Raw genomic sequence first — 23283 nt, 5'->3', positions numbered from 1 at the left:
TTGCAAATTGGACGATATTTCTTGAGTAAGGCTTCCACTTGTATATTGCATTAGTAATGAAAGCTTTCTGTTTTCCCTCCCGTGGATGTAGCCTTACTCAAGGGTGAACCACGTAAAATCTGTGTGTGTTGTTTCTCTGTTTTTTCTCCCTTTCATTTTGCTGCAACATTGGTGTATAAAATTTCCGTTCTGCTACATCTCCTACTGTTGTTCTTGTTTGTTCTTCATCACTTCCATAACAAACTGGTATCAAGAGCTCAAGTTGCGATCAAGGGAATTCAAGATTCTCATCTAAATACAAAGATCAAGTTCTGGGAGTCTTGTTTCTGGTTCTTTTGCTGCTTCACTGTGATCAAGAACACTGAAGAAATCATGTCAAACACAATCAGGATTGATAAATTCAATGGAAAGAACAACTTCAATCTGTGGCGCATCAAGATGCCTTCTTTGTTGAAGGAACGACGTGTTTGGGCTCCTATTGCTTCTGCATCTGTGAAGAAAGAAGTGGCTTCTGAATCAAAAGAAAAGGCCTCTGTTTCAAAGACTGAAGAACTTGCAGAAGAAGAAGAAAAGGCTCACTCACTAATCTTGCTTTCCTTGTTTGATGAAGTTTTATTTGAAGTTGCAAATGAAGAAACTGCAAGTGGCATATGGCTCAAGTTGGAAAAGCTGTATATGACTATGTCAATCTGCAACAAGCTCTTCTTGAAGAGGCATCTATTTGGTTTACACATGAAAGAAGGTACTTCTCTTAAGGATCATCTTGATGAATTAAATTCTATTTTGATGGAATTAAGAGATATAGATGTTAAGATAGAGGATGAAGTTGCTACCATGATTTTGTTAGCCTCTCTACCACCATCGTATGAGAGCTTTGTCAATTCTCTTAGTGTTGGTAAGGAATGTGTCACCATGGAGGAGGTGAAATCCAGCTTATACTTAAGGGAATTTCGATCTAAAGCACCTGGAAATTATGAAGAATCAAATGGATCTGGTCTGGTGGTCTCTAACTCCATCAAGAACATCAAGAAAAAGGTGTTCAAAGGAAAGAAGAAGACTCATGTCAATCCAAAGGACATCTGTAACTACTACAAGGAGCTAGGTCATTGGAAGAAAGATTGTCCTAAGAAAAAGGGCAAACCATCTGCTGCTGTTGCCAAGGAAGGTTCCACATCTGAAAATGAGCTTGTTCTCTCAGTTGCTGATCATCACCAACATTCTGAAAATCAATGGATATTAGACTCTGGCTGTTCCTTTCATATGTGTCCTAACAAAACCTGGTTTGACACCTATGAAGAGAAATTGGGTGGAAATGTCTTCATGGGAAATGATGTCTCATGCAGGACAGTTGGAATTTGCACAATAAAAATCAAGATGCATGATGGAATTATTCAAACACTCACTGAAGTTAGGCATGTTCCAGAGCTGAAGAAGAATATAATCTCCATAGGTATTATGGATGGAAAGGGGTGCAAATGCAGCACTAAAAAAAATGGGGTCATGAAAATTCAGAAAGGCTCTACAATGGTGATGAAGGGTATAAAAAGGGGTAATCTCTATATACTTCAAGGTACAACATGTATTGATGATGGTCTAGTAGCTGTTGCATCAAGATCCAATAAGAGCATACCTGACTTAACTCAATTGTGGCACATGAGGCTAGGTCATATGAGTGAAAAAGGTATGATGATACTTGAAAAACAACAGCTGTTGGGAAATCAGAAACTAGATGAACTTAAATTCTGTGAGCACTGTGTTTTTGGCAAGCAACATAGGATTAAATTTCCTAAACCAATTCACACCATAAAAGGAACTCTTGATTACATTCATGTTGACTGCTGGGGGCCTGCTACAGTACCTTCACTAGGTAGTGGAAGGTATTTTCTGTCCATAATTGATGACTACTCAAGAATGACATGGATCTACATCACAAGTCAGAAGAGTTAAGCTTTCAAATGCTTCAAAGAATGGAAAGCACTGATTGAAAAACAAACTGAAAGGAAAACTAAAATACTCAAAACTGATAATGGCTTGGAGTTTTGCTCTACAGAATTTAACAAATTCTGCAGAGATGAAGGGATTGCTAGACAACTTACTGTTAGGAACATTGATGTGTCATTATTTTCTCCTATTTCTTAACCCTTTTTGTCACCAATTTAATTACTGATTTACTCTAATTGTTAAATTTATTATTTAGTTTTTATCAATTGGGCCCACTTGACTAATTTGGCATTTTAAATTCAGTTTCAGGAAAATTATAAGCAATTGGGCTGAGCCAGATTGGACTTGAAGAGAGAAGACAATTTTATTAGATTTCATCTAATTTCATTTTATTGCGTTCAATTTTTATTTTGTTTTAGGCCGAAATAATGTAATCAGGCCCAGTGACTTTGAGTGACCCTTATAAATAGCATAACCTTGGGATTCGTGAAAGGCTATTCTATTATTCAGGAGAATACCTAAGCTGAGTGCATGGAGTTTTAGGGTTTTACATTTTTAGCTTTGTATTACTGTTCACGTGAATGCATTTTTCCATTTTCTGCTTCTAATCACAATTTCGTTTTTGTTCCTTCTTCTGCCTTTAGCTTCATTTACATTTTCTGCCTTTAGCTTCATTTACGTTTTCTGCCTTTAGCTTCATCTACATTTTCTACTTTCATTGAATTTATGGAAGGCTAAATTTCTAGTGTTGTTTCCTTCTGAGGATGAAGCATAACTCTCTTTGAGGTTATGTTTTTTAATGTTGCTCTCTTATCGGTTTTCCCTTCACCAATTAACCCACATTCATTGCTGTTAATCTATGCACGCTTCGTGTTCGATTAATTGCCTCTGTGCTTAAGTTACGTTTGTGCTTAATGAACGAGGGATTAATTGGTGTATGTGTTGCTTAATCACATATTGACAACCCTAAGTTGATTTTCGCTTAGTAAATTAAATTAGGGTTGGACTAAGTAGTGAACTGTTAGGGACAAAATCCTCATAACCTGAGATAAGAGAATGACTTCTGAATCAAGAGGATACAACACATTTTTAATACTGTTAATTTTCTATTTCAGTCTGCTTGTTCTTCAATTCACAAAACAAACAACCCCCCGCCCCCAATTGTTACTGTTACTGTTATAACGAAGCATATTATGAACAATTGGTTAGTCATTGCTCATTGGGAAACGACCTAGGATCACTTCCTAGTTACTGCATTTTAATGTTTATTTGATTCGGGTACGGCCTCGATCAAATTTGGCGCTGTTGCCGGGGAGCAGTGGTCCAAAAGTTCATAATAGCTAGTGATTCGTGCTTTATGTTTACTTGCTTAACGTTTAATTCTTTTGTTTAGTGTGTTCGTGTTGGGTTAGTGTTGTGTTAGTGTGCTATGTTAGTGCATTTTTCTATTTTATTTGATGTTCTGTTTTGCAATTTAGTAGTACCCCTTGTTTAGCGCTTCCCCTATTTCAGTTTTATGTTTGCTGTGAATGATGCTTAGTGACGGAATTAGAGACTGATTCTGTGTTACTGTTCACACAACATTGCATTAGCGAATGAATTAGTGGCAACTGTTGACAATTTAATTGGCGATTTTTGTTTTGATAGTTAGGGTTATTATTTTTGGCTGAATTTTTGTGTGGTAGGTTCTTTTGACTCATATTTTGTGTAAAAAATACCAGGAACACTTGTTGTGGCTGGATTTGAGAGATTCAAAAAAATTTGAGAACTTGTGTTTAGCAAAACTTCAAATGGCCATAACTTTCGCTCCGGGTATCAGAATGACTATTATTATATATGTATTTGGGTTCGAAAGGTTGAGGTCTCTAACTAGCCAAAATAGCCCGTTTACTAGTTTTTTTTTTCAAGTTTTATTATTTTATTTTTCTAAACTTTCCTTAGGTAGTTTCCATAGTTAGATTTTGAATTTTTGTCTGAAAAATTTTGTGCTATCTTTTCATGATTTTAGGTTGTTGCTCACAAAATTTCAGCTCATTTGGATATTGTTTGAGTATAGCTATAGTTTTAACACACCTCTTTGACCCTACTTGAGCAACACATGAACTGCTACATATAGTGAATGACTAGAGGCAATCCAGGTGACTTATAGCCCTTTGATCCTGAAATAGATAGGACATTTCATAGATTATTTAGGCATAGTGTGAATCTTGATTACCCTGAACATTTTTTTACCTTTTGAGCATTCTGTTATTGGTGAGTCTGAGCATTATGTGGTTGGTAATTTTGAACATCCTGATTTTGAGCATTTTGATTTTGAGCATTCTGAAAATATGGCTCAACCTCCACCTCGTGAGAGGACTCTAAGGGAAATGGCTGCACCTGATTTCAAAGCTTGTGCATTCAATACCCTGATGAGGATGTCCCATATGTTCTTAAAATTGGACTGATACACTTGTTGCCCAAGTTTCATGGTCTTGCAGGTGAAGACCCTCATAAACATATGAAAGAATTCCATATTGTCCGCTCCACCATGAAACCTCCAGATGTCCAAGAAGATAACATCTTTCTAAAGGCCTTTCCTCATTCTTTGGAGGGAGTGGCAAAAGATTGGCTGTACTACCTTGCTCCAAGGTCCATCACGAGCTGGGATGACCTAAAGAGAGTGTTCTTAGAGAAAATTTTCCCTGCTTCTAGGACCATTGCCATCAGGAAGGATATTTTAGGCATCAGGCAACTTAGTGGAGAAAGCCTATATGAATACTGGGAAAGATTCAAAAAATTATGCGCCAGTTGCCCTCACCACCAGATTTATGAGCAACTTCTTCTCCAATATTTTTATGAAGGACTCAGTAACATGGAGAGAAGTATGATTGATGCTGCCAGGGGGTTCCAACAGAAGGCGGTCTCAGAACGGCTTCCGCTTTGAACTCGCGTCTCTGCAGATCTTCACACAGCAAAATCTCTCAGAACTCTCTGGAACTTGGACCTTTCTCTCTCTAGAACCTTCATGCATGCAGAGCTTCTCAAGAAAAGTGCCAAACTCTCTTTGCAAATCTGATTTCAGGCTTAAATAGGTGGCCTTGTTCGTGCTCGTGCGCTTAGCGCAAATCTAGATCGCTTAGCACACATAAGTAGATTTTGGCTTAGCGCGCTTGTTTCGCTTAGCGGATGACCTGAAGCGGTGCACTTGATGACCTGGAGCGGTGCGCTTAGCGAACTTGACAACTCATCTTCTTCTAGATTCTTCCTCGCGCTTAGCCACTGAAGGTTGCGCTTAGCGAATTCTCGCTAAGCCAACAGCTTGGCTTAGCGAAAGAGTGAAAAACAGCACTTTGCCAATGTTGCCTATTTAACCTGAAATTGAGAGAAATTGATTATTAAACGCACAAAACAAAAGTATAAATTATCTATTACCTATATTTAACAAAAGTACTTATAGTATTACAAAACAACCATAAATTGGGAAAGTTTGATACAATATACACAAGTTTTATACACAAAAGTTAGTCGTATTCATCGACTAACAACTCCCCCAAATTTACAGTTTTGCTTGTCCTCAAGCAAAAGAGAACAACTCACTTGTCCTGAAGTGGTAAAACATGCAGTGATTATGTACATGGGTGTATGCATCAAAATTCATTGATTGCATGATGATAACGATGAAGCAATGTGTACCTATCCCTTGTTTTCACAGAATATGCAGCTAGACAAAGAGGAGAACAAAATGTGAACAATACAATTAGATGAGGTTAATCATAAGACATATTCAAGGAAAGTAGCTGGCATACCCTAATTTCGTCCGGGGACCATTGTTTGGTGGCATGCAACCTTTGCTTGACCGCCTCAAGGTACTTAACACCCATCGTTAGGTAATCCGTAAAGTTCTGTGACATTCCGGAAGTCAAAAAGGCATTGTTGCATAATCCGTAAAGTTTCGCAACATTTCGGAAAGAAAATGGGTGTCGTTACGTAATCCATAACGTTTTGGAAAAGAATCAGCAAAAAAAAAAAAAAACACAAAAGGGGGGTGTATTTAGTTAAAAAGGGGTGCAAAGAAGTGAATGATGCTATTGAGAAGATGGCTTCCAACTCCCAATAATTTAGTGCCAGAAATGATGCTATTGTCATTAGAGGAGTGAATGAAGTATCCACAAATTCATCTTCATCAGCTGAAACTAAGAAGCTTGAGGGTAAACTAGATGCCTTGGTTAACTTGGTAACCCAGCTGGCCTTGAATTAGAAATCTGTACTTGTCGCAAGAGTTTGTGGTTTATGCTCCTCTGCCGACCACCATACAAACCTTTGCCCTTCTATGCAACAATCTGGAGCAATTGAGTAGCCTGAAGCTTATGCTGCAAACATTTACAATAGACCTCCTCAACCTCAGCAGCAAAGTCAACCACAACAAAACCCTAATCTCAGATGGTCTAGCCCTCAACAACAACAACAACAGCCTACTCCTTCCTTCCAAAATACTGTTGGTCCAAGCAGGCCATACGTTCCTCCCCCAATGCAACACATGCAACAGCAGCCACAACCACAGCCACAGAAATGATGCTATTTTTAATTCTTTATCTCTTGGACCTTTGCAATCCACAGATGTGGTAATTCATTTGGCAAATAGAAGTGTTGCTTACCCTGCAGGTTTCATAGAGGATGTATTGGTGAGGGTTGGTGAACTGATTTTCCTTGTTGATTTTTATGTTCTTGATATGGAAGAGGGATTCTCCCATGGTTCAGTCCCAATTATTTTAGGTAGGCCATTTATGAAAACAGCCCGAACCAAAATAGATGTTTATGCAGGCACATTGTCTATGGAATTTGGTGATATTGTTGTTCATTTTAACATTCTTGATGCCATGAAACATCCATCTGAAGATCATTCTGTTTTTCGTGCTGAGATACTTGATCAACTTGTTGATGAATATATGTTTGATGTTCTTTCTATGCATGGTAACAAACATCCATTTGAGTCTGATCTACATAATTGTAATCTTTCATGCATTGAATCTGAGGTTGAATTGGATCCTGAATTTGATCTTTATGTCGACAGTAATGTTGAATTTGAGTCTGGTTCTGATTTGCTGAGTGTTGTACCTTTTGTAGAATCAGAATGAACTAACCCTATTGCAGGAAATACATATGCTTTTGATTTGCTTTATGAGATGCAGGTTGAAGAACCTTCCTCTTCTCCTCCCACTGTTCAGCCATCACCCACACCAGAGCTTAAGCCTTTACCAGAAAACCTCAAGTATGCTTATTTAGAAGACAACAAAAAATTTCCAGTAATCATCTCTGCTTCCCTTACTGCTGAGCAAGAAGACAAGTTGCTGCTAGTGCTCAAGAAGCATAAGAAAGCCATCAGATGGACTTTAGCCGACATTCCTGGTATTATCCCCTCTACCTGCATGCATAGAATACTTTTAGAGGATGGAGTTAAGCCAGTAAGGCAACCAAAACGATGACTCAACCCCATCATCCTAGACGTGGTAAAAAAGGAAGTGACCAAGCTCTTACAAGCCGGAATCATTTACCCTATTTCTGACAGCCAGTGGGTGAGTCTAGTTCAAGTGGTTCCTAAGAAGACAGGCCTCACAATAATAAAAAATGAGAGGGATGAGCTTATCCCCACAAGAGTGCAGAACAACTGGAGAGTCTGCATTGACTATAGGAGGCTGAACCAGGCAACTAGGAAAGATCATTTTCCCCTGCCATTCATTGATCAGATGCTTGAGCGCTTGGCAGGTAAGATCCATTATTGCTTCCTTGATGGTTTTTCTGGGTATTTGAAAATTCATATTGCTCCTGCGGATTAAGAAAAGACCACATTCACCTATCCCTTTGGTACTTTTGCCTATAGGAGGATGCCCTTTGGCCTATGCAACGCCCCTGGTACTTTATAGCGGTGTATGCTTAGCATTTTCAGTGATTTTCTAGAGAGTTGCATAGAGGTGTTTATGGATAATTTTACTGTTTATGGATCCTCTTTTGATTCATGTTTGAATAGTCTGGATAGATTTCTTAACATATGCATTGAAACTAACCTTGTGCTTGTTCGATCAAGTGGCCTCAGAATAATTAAGAAGGGGGGTTGAATTAATTATTCCTAAACCTTTACTAATTAAAAATTTACTCTTCTAAGGCTTTTACTTACGTTGTTAAGAGAATAAGGAGTAGAAGAGAAACTTAACCAAAAGTAAAAGCGGAAATTAACATGCACAGCGGAAAGTAAAAGAGTAGGGAAGAAGGAGACAAACACACAAGAGTTTTTATACTGGTTCGGCAACAACCCGTGCCTACATCCAGTCCCCAAACGACTTGCGGTCCTTGAGATTTCTTTCAACCTTGTAAAAATCCTTTTACAAGCAAAGATCCACAAGGGATGTACCCCCCCTTCTTCTCTTTGAACCTAGTGGATCTACCCTCCACTAGAACTGATCCACAAGAGATGTACCCTCTCTTGTTCTCAGTCAACAACCCAAGTAGATGTACCCTCTACTTGTGCCACAAAGGGTGTACCCTCCAATGTGTTGAGAGAAAGATCTCAGGCGATTAAACCTTTGATACTTTGTGAATGGGGATACAAAAGAATTCTCAGGCGGTTAGTCCTTTGAAAACTTTTGTATAAGGGAAAGGGAAGAATCAAAAGAATTCTTAGACTGTGTCGTTTTGAATTCTTTGACAAGGGAGAAGGGAGATACAAAAGAATTCAAGCGGTTAGTCTTTCGTTCTTTTGGAAAAGGGAGAAGAGAGACACAAAAAGAATTCAGGCGGTTAGTCCTTGGCAAATTCTTTTTGGCAAAGGGAGAATAGATGAAAAAAATGAATAACACAAGTTTTCAAGGTTTAGAAAACCAGAAAACTTTGGAAAGCTTTTGGAACAAAGAAGAAGAAGAAGTTCAAAGAGATTCAAGGCTTGTAAAGGATTGTATTGGATTGTTAGAAAGATTGATTGAAAATGCAAAACAAAGCCTTGCTTTTATAGACTCTTCATGTCTGGTCAAGAGGACCATTTAGAAGAGCTATAACTTTTAGAAAAACTTAAAACCAATTTGAAAAAGTCAAAAACCATTTGAAGAGTTACATCTTTTGATTTATTCAAAAACAATCACTGGTAATCGATTACCAAATCAGTGTAACTTTTAGAAAAACTTAAAACCAATTTGAAAAAGTCAAAAACCATTTGAAGAGTTTACATCTTTTGATTTATTCAGAAACAATCACTGGTAATCGATTACCAAAGCAGTATAATCAATTACACAAAGCTTTTTTGTGAAAGGATGTGACTCTTCACATTTGAATTTGAATTTCAACGTTCAAAGGCACTGGTAATCGATTACCAAAACATTGTAATCGATTACAGCTTTTTTGAAATCAATTGGAATGTTTTAAATTCATTTGAAAACTTTTTCAAATTCATTTTGCTACTGGTAATCGATTACAACAATCTGGTAATCGATTATCAGAGAGTAAAAACTCTTTGGTAAACATGTTTTGAGAAAAATCCATGTGCTACTCAGTTTTTGAAAAAACCTTTTCATACTTATCTTGATTAAGTCTTCTTTGGATTCTTGAATCTTGAGTCTTGAATCTTGATCTTGATTCTTGAAACTTGATCCTTGAATCTTGATTCTTGATTCTTGAATTCAACTTTCCTCTTGAATCTTGATGTGTTCTTCAACTTTCCTCTTGAATCTTGAAGTGTTCTTGATTCTATCTTGAACATCTTGAACTCATTCTTTGATTGACCTTTGAGCTTTTTGTCATCACCTTTGTCATCATCTTTGTTATCATCAAAACATCTTTGAATCAATCTTGATTCATCATGAAGCTTTACTTCTACAATCTCCCCCTTTTTGATGATGACAACTTCTGAAGTCAAGAAGCACACACACACACACACACACTTTTTCCTAGTCGATCACTCACATAAATTTCCATTCTCCCCCTTTGTTTTTGAATTTATGCTTCTCTTAAAATTAAGTTGATTACTCATGTGAGTTCTTGATTTAATCCCTATTTCTCTCCCCCTTTGGCATCAACAAAAAGCCAAAGTACGTAACAAATTTGAAGCATACACATATAACTAAGCATCCATATAACATTCATGGAAAAATATCAACCAAATCATGAAGCAAGAACCATGAAGCAACAATCATGAATAGATTAATTTTAAAATCCACATAGTCAAAAAACATACTTAATATTTGTTCAAACATACCATGCAAATAAGGAAATACTAAATTGTTCAAATATCATAATAATGAAGATTATTTGGATAAGTCACTGACATCTATTAGTCCTAATTCTCTTCTAATGTTGTAGAAGGTATCTTTACTTAGTAGTTTTGTAAAGATGTCTGCAAGTTGATTTTTAGTATCTACAAATTCTAACACAACATCACCTTTTAGAACATGATCTCTAATAAAATGATGCCTAATTTCTATATGCTTGGTTCTAGAGTGAAGAACTGGATTTTTAGATATGTTTATGGCACTTGTGTTATCACATTTTATGGGAATGTGATCTAATACTATTCCATAGTCAGATAGTTGTTGCTTCATCCACATAATTTGTGCAGAACAACTACTAGCAGAAATATATTCTGCTTCTGCTGTGGATAAAGCTACACTATTTTGTTTCTTGCTATTCCAAAAAACAAGTGTAGACCCTATGAATTGACATGTACCACTAGTACTTTTCCTATCTGTTTTTGATCCAGCAAAATCTGAATCTGAGTATCCTACTAGGTTGCATAAAGAATTCTTAGGGTACCATAATCCTAAACTAACTGTTCCTAATAGATATCTTATGATTCTTTTTACTGCCAATAAATGTGAAAACTTTGGATCTGATTGAAATCTTGCACACATGCATACACTAATCATAATATCTGGCCTACTTGCAGATAAGTAAAGTAGAGATACAATCATACCTCTGTATTGCTTTGGATCAACCGGTTGACCGGATTCATCTTTGTCAAGATAACAACTGGTGTTCATAGGGGTAGCCGAGTGTTTTGAGTTTTCCATTCCAAATCTCTTAATGAGTTCTTTGCAATACTTTGCTTGATTGACAAAGATCCCATCATTTGTTTGTTTGATTTGTAGTCCAAGAAAGTAATTTAACTCACCCATCATGGACATCTCAAACTCACTTTGCATATCAATAGAAAACTCCTTGCACAAAGCTTCATTAGTAGATCCAAAAATTATATCATCAACATAAATTTGTACCAACAAGATATCATTATCCTTCTTTTTTATAAATAAGGTGGTATCTACTTTCCCTCTAGTAAAATTCTTTTCTAATAGGAATTTACTTAATCTTTCATACCAAGCCCTAGGTGCTTGTTTTAAACCATAAAGTGCCTTCTTTAATCTATAGACATGGTCTAGTTTTTGTGAGTCTTCAAACCCAGGAGGTTGTTCCACATATACCTCCTCCTGAATTAGACCATTTAAGAAAGCACTCTTGACATCCATTTGATATAATTTAAAATTCATAACAGATGCATATGCTAATAACATCCTAATGGCTTCTAATCTAGCTACAGGTGCAAAAGTTTCTTCATAGTCTATACCTTCTTCTTGGTTATATCCTTTTGCTACAAGTCTAGCTTTATTCCTAATTACTATACCATTTTCATCCAATTTATTTCTAAATACCCACTTAGTTCCTATGATTGGATAATCTGAAGGTTTTTCTACTAATTCTCATACATAATTTCTTTCAAATTGATTTAATTCTTCTTGCATAGCTACTATCCAATGGTCATCTATAATATCTTCTTTAAAGTTTTTAGGTTCTATTAATGAAACAAATTCCATATTATTGCATAAATCTTTAAGAGAGTGTCTAGTTGTTACCCCTTTTGAGATATCACCGATGATGTTGGCAAGAGGATGATTTCTTGAAGTTTTCCATTCTTTGGGAAGATTATCATTTTCTTGTGCTGTGTCATCTTGATCATCCTTGTCTTCATCATCTCTCTTTCTTTTCAGATTTCTTTCTTCATTTTGAGTATCTTCCAAAGTATCTGCAATATCATCAACAAACTCCTTTCTCGGGGAGGTAATATTAGTTTCATCAAAAGTAACATGTATTGATTCCTCAATTGTCATGGTTCTTTTGTTGTATATTCTAAATGCTTTACTATGTAAGGAATACCCAAGGAAGATACCCTCATCTGCCTTGGCATCAAACTTTCCTAGGCTTTCTTTACCATTGTTTAGAACAAAACATTTACATCCAAAAACATGTAAATGTGCAATGTTTGGTTTTCTATTGTTAAAAAGTTCATATGGGATTTTCTTAAGAATGGGTCTGATTAAGGCTCTGTTCATAATATAACATGCGGTGTTAACCGCTTTTGCCCAAAAGTATTTTGGAAGAGGTGTGTCATTTAAAAGAGTTCTAGCAATTTCATCTAGGGCTCTATTTTTTTTTCTACTACTCCATTTTTTTGGGGTGTCCTAGGTGCAGAAAAATTGTGTTCTATGCCATATTCATCACAAAACATTTCAAAATCATTGTTTTCAAATTCACTTCCATGATCACTTCTGATGGAGATAATTTTGAGATTCTTTTTGTTTTGAATGACTTTGGCAAGTCTTCTAAATGCATGAAATGCATCATTTTTATGCGTAAGAAATAAAATCCAAGTATACCTAGAATAGTCATCAACAATTACTAATGCATAGTAACTTCCACCAAAACTCATGACCCTAGATGGTCCAAACAAATCCATGTGTAATAATTGCAATGGTTGAGTGGTGGAAACAATATTTTTAGATTTAAAAGATACTTCTGTTTGTTTACCTTTTTGGCATGCATCACATAACTTATCTTTTTCAAATTTTAATTTAGGCAAACCAATAACTACATCTTTTGAAATTAATCTATTTAGATGATCCATGTTAATATGAACAATTCTCTTATGCCATAACCATGGATCACAATCTTAAAAAGCATTTATCATTTTCAGATTTTTGTTTTAAATCAATCATGTAAACATTATTTTCTCTAAAACCTATATGTTCAATATCTTTATCATGCTCATGTTTAATAACACATTTTTCAGAATCAAAAGATACTTTATATCCTTTATCACATAATTGACTAACACTTAATAGGCTATGCTTCAAACCTTCTACAAGTAAAACATTTTCAATAGGAGTAGAAGAACTCGTACCTATTTTAGCGACTCCAATAATTTTTCCTTTGTTGTTGTCGCCATATGTAACGTGTCCACTTGTTTTAGGGGAAATAGTTGTGAATTTGGATACATCACCCGTCATGTGCTTTGAACATCCACTGTCTATGTACCACTTCTTCCTTATAGAATCTTCTTTGTTATTCTCATCAGATTTTGTCATGAGACACAACTTGACTTGGTCTTTATCATGATCTTGGAATAACCTGTTCCTGAAAATATTTTTGAAAGACAAAGAATCTAAAGAGGCCATGAATCTTGAAGTGGTTAAACTTTCTACAAGATACCTACTCTGATACCACTTGTTGGATCAAGTGGCCTCAGAATAATTAAGAAGGGGGGGTTGAATTAATTATTCCTAAGCCTTTACTAATTAAAAATTTACTCTTCTAAGGCTTTTACATACGTTGTTAAGAGAATAAGGAGTAGAAGAGAAACTTAACCAAAAGTAAAAGCGGAAATTAAAATGCACAGTGGAAAGTAAAAGAGTAGGGAAGAAGGAGACAAACACACAAGAGTTTTTATACTGGTTCGGCAACAACCCATGCCTACATCTAGTCCCCAAGCGACCTGCGGTCCTTGAGATTTCTTTCAACCTTGTAAAAATCCTTTTACAAGCAAAGATCCACAAGGTATGTACCCTCCCTTCTTCTCTTTGAACCTAGTGGATCTACCCTCCACTAGAACTGATCCACAAGAGATGTACCCTCTCTTGTTCTTGTTCTCAGTCAACAACCCAAGTAGATGAACCCTCTACTTGTACCACAAAGGATGTACCCTCCAATGTGTTAAGACAAAGATCTCAGGCGGTTAAACCTTTGATACTTTGTGAATGGGGATACAAAAGAATTCTCAAGCGGTTAGTCCTTTGAAAACTTTTGTATAAGGGAAAGGGAAGAATCAAAAGAATTCTTAGACTGTGTCGTTTTGAATTCTTTGACAAGGGAGAAGGGAGACACAAAAGAATTCAGGCGGTTCGTCCTTCGTTCTTTTGGAAAAGGGAGAAGAGAGACACAAAAAGAATTCAGGCGGTTAGTCCTTGGCGAATTCTTTTTGGCAAAGGGAGAATAGATGAAAAGAATGAATAGCACAAGTTTTCAAGGTTTAGAAAACTTTTGGAAAGCTTTTGGAACAAAGAAGAAGAAGAAGTTCAAAGAGATTCAAGGCTTGAAAATGATTGTATTGGATTGTTAGAAAGATTGATTGAAAATGCAAAACAAAGCCTTGCATTTATAGACTCTTCATGTCTGGTCAAGAGGACCATTTAGAAGAGTTATAACTTTTAAAAAACTTAAAACCTATTTGAAAAAGTCAAAAACCATTTGAAGAGTTACATCTTTTGATTTATTCACAAACAATCACTGGTAATCGATTACAAAATCAGTGTAATCGATTACACAAAGCTTTTATGTGAAAGGATGTGACTCTTCACATTTGAATTTGAATTTCAACGTTCAAAGGCACTGGTAATCGATTACAACTTTTTTGAAATCAATTGGAACGTTGTAAATTCATTTGAAAACTTTTTCAAATTCATTTTGCTACTACTAATCGATTACAACAATCTGGTAATCGATTACCAGAGATTAAAAACGGGGGTGCAAATAGCAACCAGGCCCACTTGGGCCTTCCAGAATATTCCTCCAGAAGGCGGTTGCTTCTGGAGGAAGCAACCGAGCTCGCCTGGGCGAGCTGCGTGGCAAGCTTCTCCCCTATTTTCCTATAAATAGGGGACGAAGTGAAGGGAAAAAATGTTCAGCCCTCTTGGTAATTCAAGATCACTTGAAATTAGTGAAAAAAAATTGTTTCCGTGAAGAAAATTCAAGCCGAGGCGCTTCCGTAACGTTTCCGTGGGTGATTTCACGAAGATTTTCAACCGTTCTTCGACGTTCTTCGTTGTTCTTTGGTCTTCAACCGGTAAGTTCCCGAAATCGAACTTTTCAATTCATTCTATGTACCCTTAGTGGTTCTCATTTGTTTCACGTGCTTTTATTTTCATTTCATTTACTTTCTGTACCCCCTTTTGACGTGCCTTAGTCATTTACTTAAGTCATTTTCTCGCCTAATAAAAAATAAAATAAATTTCCACCGATCATTTGAATTGTAACATCCGTTAATTTCTGTTAAAATGAAATCCGACCGTTCGGTCATGCCGTAACCACGTTGGAAACCAAAAAGAGATAAAATAATAATATAATAATAAAAAATATCTTTTAGTAAAATAAATCAAAAAAATCAATCGGACGTTTTTTCTTTGGGATTTCTCTTTCTTAATCGAATCGGCTAATAACCAAAGTGAAACTAAGGCTAAAATCAATTCATAAACCAAACTTTTTGTCATCGCCTAAAAAAGCCATTTTTAAAGGTCCAACGCCTTGAAATGGTCTTTTCTGCTTTTATTGGTTAAGTGTAGATTTCTAAAAAGCCTAAAATCAATATGTAACTTTGTTACCTCTTTCAAAAATAAAGAAATCATTAATGGTCCAATGCCTTAATATTTTCTCACTTTTCAAAAGAATCGAAAGATTGTCTAATGGTCCAACGCCTTAAATGACCTTTCATTCAATAAAAACATATCTTGCAAAAAAGGATAAAAAATAACTTAACCAAAACGCTTTGTTCACAAAAGAACTACGTAGGTATGATTTTCTTATCACAATCGAGGGATACGTAGGAGCAAGGGAAACACCCTTGTCGACCACTAAAAGATAAAAAATATAAAAGGTACAAAAAGACATAAAGATGTAAAAGGGAACATAAAAAAATTGAAGTCATGTTTGCACATTTGATTAAAGGCTGCCGTCCCTTGTGACAGACGTGTGGGGTGCTAATACCTTCCCTGTGCGTAAATACAACTCCCAAACCTTTCACTTAGAATTTGTAGACCACGTCTTTTTCGGTTTTTCTGACGTTTTCCCCAAATAAACGTTGGTGGCGACTCTACGCGTATTCCTTTCTTGGAACACTCACCCGCAAGTCACGCGACGCCCTCCCGCCGAAGGATAGGTTGCGACAGTTGGCGACTCCACTGGGGATTGTTTTTTGAGAGTTAGGCCATTTAATCTTGTGCAATGTTTTATCATGACTTTCTCCTTTGTTGGTTTCCCTTTATTTTCTTATGTTCTTGTATATAAATCTTTGATGCTTTTAGTGTGTTTTAAAATGTATGCATGAGGTAAATATTTTTCATTTGATGCACACAAACACCAACACTATTTGCACACACGGTGAGTTAAAAAAAGGCCCTATACCCGGGTTCGTGGGAACATAAGGAGTGGAGGTGAATCTGTGATCATGCTAGGTCTCCGACTTGCTTGATTACAGTGAACCCTCATCTAGAGTTTTTCTCTTTGATAACATATTGTTGCTAGTAGTCCCTACTGCTGCAATATGTTCTTCGAAGGGGATGATACCTCTAGAGACCATCAAGTGAGATATGACCACCTTGGGAAATAAAAGCCCTTTTAGCTCCCTCCCATGTAGGTCCCCAAAATAGGGGCACGAAGCAAACACACTGCGTGCCATTTTTTCACACTGCCATGCATGTAGTCAAATGTCGTGTACCCCTTTGATTATATTTGTTTGTGAATATTTTTGTACTATGTACATCCCCGTGTTGTGCCTTTTTCATATGCATCATGCACGAGATCTGTCTTGATCCCCTCTCCTTGGCAAACCAACGGAGGGTCCGTGTCACCTTCTCAAATACATGCGTCAGGCACTATGCTACCCTAAGACGTTGTATCTAAGAAGGAGACAATTTCCCGTGCTCCCGTATTCATAAATTGCATCCGTGTCATATGCATTTCTTCATGCATTCATCCATTCCACCCATGATAGATGTTAGAGTTTTGATTCACACCGATTTTGTTCACTTTAGTAAAACATGGGATCAAGTCAAATGCATTCGCTTAAAAAGAGGTTCTATCAAGTCAAGGTCAAGAGCCTTGGGACCACCAGTCTAAAGGAGTTAGGGCAGCTAGTGGGTTAGCTCCAGCGGCAAGCTTTTCGCAAAGCTTACGGTAAAATCTGGGACTTAGCCATGGTAGAAGTCTCCACAGAGGCCATTGCCTCCCTCGCCCAGTATTATGATCAGCCGATGAGGTGCTTCACCTTTGGGGACTTCCAGCTATCACCTATGGTAGAAGAATTTGAAGAGATCCTAGGATGTCCTCTAGGGGGAAGGAGACCATACCTCTTCTCAGGGTTCTATCCCTCATTAGCTAGAATTTCCAAGATAGTCCAAATCTCGGCGCAGGAATTAGACCACAGAAAGCTAGTCGAAAATGAGGTGGTTAGAATACCGAGAAAAGGTTTGGAGGCAAAAGCAAGAATCTTGGCAGGTAAAGGCGAATGGGCCCCGTTCATAGATATTCTCGCACTGTTGATCTTCAGAGGAGTCTTCTTTCCAAATGTGGATGGGTTGGTGGACCTAGCAGCGATCGACGCTTTTCTCGCCTATCATGACCACAAGGAAAGTCTGGTTGTTGCTTTGCTAGCCGACCTATATGACACCTTCGACCGAAGATGTGAAAAGAGCAATACAAGGATTGTTTGCTGTACTCCAGCTCTTTATGTATGGTTAGTTTCACACCTTTTTCGCCAAGAGGTGAGGCATGCTTGCCCGCTAGAAAGCCACCGTTCATGCGCAGAGAAAGGAGGGGCAAATTGGGACCAACTCTTAGCAAGCAAAGAAGGAGCATCTGTCAACTGGTTCCCTTGATGGAAGGAAGGAAGAACCGAAGTTCTTATTTCATGCGGAGGATTTCCAAATGTTCCCTTGATGGGGACGAGGGGTTGCATTAGTTACAATCTCGTTCTTTTTATAAGGCAACTTGGCTACCCTATGAGAGGGGCACCACTAGAGGAAGAGCTCATGCCTGTCATTTCACGAGGTTTCAATAAGTCCAGCGTGGAGACACTTCAGAAGGTCCACAAGGCATGGGAGGTGGTGCGAAATAAGGACAAAGAACTCAGGGGCAGTAACAATGGGCCCATTGGTGGCTACCGTAAGTGGTTAAGAGCCCACGTGCAAGGTTTGGATTGGCTCCCAAGTTTGAGAACCGCTAAAAGGGAGGAAGTTGAGGCATCGGAGGAAGATAAAGAGGTGCAGGCCCTTAGGATAGAACTCGAGCAAGCTCAAATAGTCAAAGAAAGGTTCAAATTAGCAACTCTGAAGATCCGAAAGGAGAATGCCGAACTGAGATATATAAATACAGCTACCACCAAAGCCTTGGAACAAGAGACCAAGAGGGCTCGTAGGGAAGAGCACGACCGGAACAAGTTCCGAGGGGCTCTGTGAGGCAACAACAGCGAGCTTAAGCTCCGGAGAGAGGAAAGGGACCAATCACGTGTGGACAGTTTGATCTTGAAAGATGAGTTGAAGTTTTGCTCAAGGTCCAAAAGAAACCTGTCTCAGCGGTTATGCGAGACAGAGACCAACATGTTAGCCATCATCAGCAAATACCAAGAAGAACTAAATCTAGCCACGCCCAAAGGTGAAGGGATCTAGCAGCCCAGGTGGCTCCCCCAATGATGAAAAGGGAGATGATAACAATGATAGTAGACATACTAACAATGTTCTACTATGAAAAATGGTGGGGTACGCACCATCAAGCTTTGCGGATTTGGTCTTCGCCGGGGAAAGGGTCGAAGCGGATCTGAAAAGAGGCAAATTTAATCATCCTGCTTGGACGAATGAGAAAAATGGGGCAAATGAAGAGAATGAGAAGGAGGGAGAAACGCATGCTGTGACTGCCATTCCTATACGGCCAAGTTCCCCACCAACCCAACAATGTCATTACTTAGCCAATAACAACCCTTCTCCTTACCTACCACCCAGTTATCCACAAAGGCCATCCCTAAATCAACCACAAAACCCACCTTCCACACAACCAATGATGAACACCACCTTTAGCACAAACCAAAACACCAACCAAGAAATGAATTTTGCAGCGAAAAAGCCTGTAGAATTCACCCCAATTCCGGTGTCATATGCTAAACTTGCTCTCATATCTACTCGATAATTCAATGGTAGCCATAACCCCTGCTAGGTTTCCTCAACCTCCATTTTTTCGAGGATACGACTTGAACGCAACATGTGCATATCATGGAGGAGCCATGGGGCATTCCATTGAGCACTGTATGACCCTGAAGCATAAGGTGCAAAGTCTAATTGATGTGGGCTGGCTGAAATTTGAGAAGAATCGCATATGGGTCCCGACATTGACAAGCGACACCATGTATGGGGCAATTTGGAAAGCTATTGTTAGATGTCTCTAATGACTCGTCCGGATTTTCAAGTTTATGCCATTATTGTAAACCACAATTGCAATGCTAAATAATGGATGAATTTGACATCCTTGTCTCTCTCATCCTTTCACAAACACATCTTTGCTTATTCAACTTCCACCGGAATGTGAGTGTAAGCCATTGGTTTGTTTGCTCAAAGTGACCTGTGCTCCTGAGTGTTGACTTCCAAGACCGTTCAATCAGAGATTACTCGTCCTGCACGTTGGTGGGGTGCCGTAAACAACGAGTAAAGCAGAAAAGTTCAAAAAGAAAAGAAAGCATTTGATTGACTGTGTTTTCAAGACGTTCATGTGACCTCATTTTATCATTCCGGAAAGTTTGTCTTTTTAGAGAGAAGTGAGTTATCAAGAATAGGATGTTGGACAAATGGCCTCAGTTATCTTAAGAAGGGGGGGGGGGGGTTGAATTAAGATACAAAGACTTTTCCCCAATTAAACTTTCATTCTCTCTTTTTGGATTAACAATGCACTCTTAACATGAATTACTCGAAAGACAAATCAAAATAAACCTCTTTAAATCAAAAGATAAATAGCTATAAATAAAAGAAGTTTAAGGGAAGAGAGGAATGCAAACTTGATTCGGCCTCTTCCCGTGCCTATGTCCAGTCCTCAAGCAACCCACTTGATATTTTCCACTCTCTTTGTAAAACTTCTTTTACAAAGTCTGAACCACACAGGGATAACGCTTCCCTTGTGTTCGGAAAAACTCTTAATCTTTTGAGAGGATAAAACTTTTTGGGCAATGAAAACTCTCTTCAAATTCATGTTTCCAAGTCACCTTTGATGGCCATTCATAAACCATTTGAATAGATGTGACTCTTGGAAATTATTTTCTGAAAATCCCCTCTGGTAATCGATTCCAAGACTTGTGTAATCGATTACAGGCTTTAAAATTTGAATTAAAACGTTCAATAAACTGCTGGTAATCAATTACCATCCATGTGTAATCAATTACACGTTATAAATTTTGAATTCAAATTTCTAGTGACTGTTATAAACATTTTTCAGCTGCTGGTAATTGATTACCAGAGAGTAAATCTCAATTTAAAATGATTTAGATAGAATTCTTTGGCCAAACCTTTTGCTTTTTCAATTTGGAAACTTCTTCCTAAGATTCTAGAGATCAACTTGATCATATATCTTGATTTTCTTGGATTTTTGGATTCTTGTCTTGAATAAAACTTAGAAGCACTTGATCCTTTAGCATCATCAAGACATCAAAACATCTTGTTTCTACATAGGAGTCATTTGACTTAATCCATCAACAGAAAAAATCCTTCAACTATTTCTCGTCCTTGGAAAATTCTTTTTGCAAGAATCAACTGCTTCTTTCATTCTTCCTCACTACGAGGCTGTGAAAACAAGACAATGATGGTTACCTCATAGCCCTACACTGGGGCAATGAAAGGCACCATGCATAAACCTTAAGCGAACCTAGGGGCAGATTAGAAGTTCTCACCCAATAGGTTCCCTGCTACAAGGTCATGACGAAAGACAACGATTGGTACCTCAAAGCCTTACACTGGGGCAATGAGGGGCACCGTGCATGAACCTCAAGCGAACCTAGGGGCAGATTAGAAGTTCTCACCCAATAGGTTCCATGCTACAAGGTCATGACGAAAGACAACGATTGGTACCTCAAAAGCCTTACACTGGGGCAATAAAGGGCATCGTGCATGAGCCTCGAACGAACCTAGGGGCAGGTCAAAAGTTCTCACCCGTCGATGTTTTTAAACAAAAAGGGGGGGGGGGGGGGAACAAACTCGAGAATTTCAATGGATTGGTCAAACATCAAACGGCTCCATTGTCGTCACTCCAAAATGGGCAAGTGACTAAATCAAACAGAATATACACTCTGAGGGAGTTCCCGGAGAGATTTTCAAAAAAGATAGGATGAGGTCGCATGAATTATCACCTCTTTCAAAAGGACAATCAATCTGTGTTTTCCAAAAAAAATAAATCTAAATCAAAATCACAAAATAGGGAAAGAATGTCATGAACATTGTACAACTTTCCATTACATTGCATTATTTCATATGAAGTTTGCATTTACCAAATTTCACGGCAAAAGGTTGCATGCATCTGCATCCCTAAAAATCATGTTAACTGCATAGATTTCCCACATCAAATGTCTAAATCTTTTTAATTTGGGACAACCGGCCCTCTCAATGAGTCAATCTCTTGCTTTCTCATAAGGGTGGACCCTTGGGTACTACATGTCCTCGCCTCCAAAGGACTACACGTCCTCACCTTCAGAGGACTACACGTCCTCACCATCAGAGGACTATACGTCCTCGCCTTTAGAGGGCTATACGCTCTCATCTTTCGAGGACTACATGTCCTCCCCTTCAGAGGGCTACACGCCCTCGTCTTTGTAGGGCTACACGTCCTCACCTTCATAGGGCTACACACCCTCATCTTCAGAGGGCTACACGCCCTCGCCTTTAGAGGGCTGCACGCCCTCGCCTTCATAGGACTAGACGTCCTCAACTTCAGAGTGCTGCACGCTCTCGCCTTTAGAGGGCTACACGTCCTCGCTTTCAGAGGGCTCCACATCTGCACCTTAAGAGAAATTAAGGTCCTCTGCCCTTAAATGCTTAACGGAGACTTGCACTCCCGGTTAAGGGGCCAGTAGTTTCCTTTGATCAGTTCCTGGGCCACCCCCTGATATTGGAGGGGGCCAACTGTGCGAATACAACCAGAGAGGGAGGCTATCACGTAGCTACTGTGCATACCGGGGCAAGATTTCACCCGTGCCACTGCAAAGAGACAAGTGCGGATCGTGCGCACCAACATGACCACTCTTACACAGATATGTATGACATTGCTACTTAGCAACATTCTGCCCAGCGACCGTAATGTCGATCTCCCCTTGCGGAAGTATCAGTTGGTCTGTGCCGTCCCGACATATGTAGGTATGCATTATTTCCAACTGATTTCTAATGTCATCTACTATTTGCAGGGGTCGCGCCAACAAGACACCCAGTGGACCCAGAGAAGTCCAGCAAGGCCCTGGGGTTTCCAGCTCTGGTTACGGGCCTCTATCAGTCCTAAAGGGTGCCCGTACCCCCCGACAAGGTCACGCCATCATGACATAGGTAAGTATGCACATCGCTCAATTGATTTCTGATGTCATCTATTGTTTGCAGAGATCGCGCCCGCAAGACACTAGTGAACCCGGAGAAGTCCAACAGGGTTCTAGGGTTTCCAGCTCTGATTACGAGCCTCTGTCAGTTCTATGGAGTGTCCGTCACCCCTAGCAAGGTCATCAAGCCCCCTATTAACCGGGCTTTCAGCAAGAAGTACTGCGCCCCCCAGGTAGGCGCAAGGCGAGACACCATAACAGCCTGAGGATGGCCGGCAACAGGCAACAAATGCACCGCCGCCACCTCCAGAGCCCCTCAGCTCATCCACAAAAAGGTTAGAGTATTGCCTACGACACATGGCCGACCAATAGGCGACCAAGTCCAAAGCCAAAGGTAAGCAAAGTACTAGGTCCGTGACTGACAAGTCATCAGGCGTCCAGCTCAAGATGTTAAAGAAGCGCTACTAGGAGGCAACCTAGTAACTTTTAAATTTCTGCTTGTTATTTGATCACCTTTTGTTTCTCAAGTCATAGTAGGACACACCTAGTTGCTCATGATCCTAGGAATTTAAATAAAACGAGCACAAGCTCAGAAGGTAGTCATACCTCACAAAATACATGTATGTGTGTTTAGGTAGTGAAAATACCTTAGATATGCATGTATGTAATTTAGGTAGCAAACAACTACCTCACAAAATATATTTATGTATGTTTAGGTGGCAAGATACCTT

General features: G+C 38.7%; 1 pseudogene; it reads left to right on the top strand.

Annotated features, from left to right (window-relative positions):
• LOC112998138 (uncharacterized) overlaps positions 1–23283 on the top strand; it is a 271594-nt pseudogene that overhangs the window by 44904 nt on the left and 203407 nt on the right.

The sequence above is a fragment of the Glycine max genome, chromosome 10 (genome assembly GCF_000004515.6).
Source record: "Glycine max cultivar Williams 82 chromosome 10, Glycine_max_v4.0, whole genome shotgun sequence".
NCBI lineage: Eukaryota > Viridiplantae > Streptophyta > Magnoliopsida > Fabales > Fabaceae > Glycine > Glycine max.
This window is presented reverse-complemented; position numbering and strand designations above follow the sequence as displayed.